General features: G+C 51.9%; 1 protein-coding gene across 1 annotated transcript in view; it reads left to right on the forward strand.

The window, feature by feature from the left end:
• LOC108793428 (WAP four-disulfide core domain protein 3-like) overlaps positions 1 to 905 on the forward strand; it is an 18,924-nt gene that overhangs the window by 17,732 nt on the left and 287 nt on the right. The gene's annotated exons all lie outside the window — the stretch shown is intronic.

Raw genomic sequence — 905 nt, forward strand, 5'->3', positions numbered from 1 at the left:
CAAAGATGAATATGTGTTACATGTATTGCAGTCCAACGAGTTCATTTATTGGCACATCACGTCACCAAAACTAGTGCTTTCGGGGCCACGCAGGGTCCCCTTCATCCTGTGTCATCTAGTGACGCCTAGTGTGCCCTGTGCCCCTCTCTACAAAATAAACGCGTGTCACCAGCACACCAACAGTGTTGAAGTCCAAAGAGTTAGTTTATCGGAACATCATGTCACCAGAAGTAGCATTTTCGGGGGCCACGCAGGGTCCCCTTCATCCTGTGACACCTAGTGTGCCCCTCTCCACAAAATAAACGCATGTCACCAGCACACCAATAGTGTTGAAGTCCAAAGTGTTCGTGTATTGGCACATCACGTCACCAAAACTAGTGCTTTCGGGGCCACGCAGGGTCCCCTTCATCAGGTCATTGCTGAGCCTGTTTAAAGGGGACCCTGCGCGGCCCCCGAAAGCGCTAGTTTTGGTGACATGACGTTCCAATACACGAACACTTTGGACTGCAATACTGGTGGCGTGCTGGTGACATTTATTCATCTTTCTACAGGAGCAGGTGGCACAAAGGATCCAAACAACGGCCACACCGTAACGCAGGGGATGGCAACCTCAGCTATTCTAAACACTACAAATCCCATGATGCCTCTGGGGGCCAATGCTTCTGGCTGTCACAGTCTTGCAATGCCTCATGGGACTTGTAGTTGCAAACAGCAGGGGGGCCGAGCTTGCCTCCCCTTTCCATGACTTAGTCCAGTGGTGGCGAACCTTGGCACTCCAGCTGTTTTGGAACTACAAGTCCCATGGGGCATTGCAGGGCTCTGACAGCCGCAGACATAACTCCCAGAGGCAGACGCATGTTGGGATTTGTAGTTTTGCCACAGCTGGAGTGCCAAGGTTCGCCACC

This window comes from Nanorana parkeri, unplaced genomic scaffold, assembly GCF_000935625.1.
Source record: "Nanorana parkeri isolate BGI_ZX_2015 unplaced genomic scaffold, ASM93562v1 scaffold748, whole genome shotgun sequence".
Taxonomy (NCBI): Eukaryota; Metazoa; Chordata; class Amphibia; order Anura; family Dicroglossidae; genus Nanorana; species Nanorana parkeri.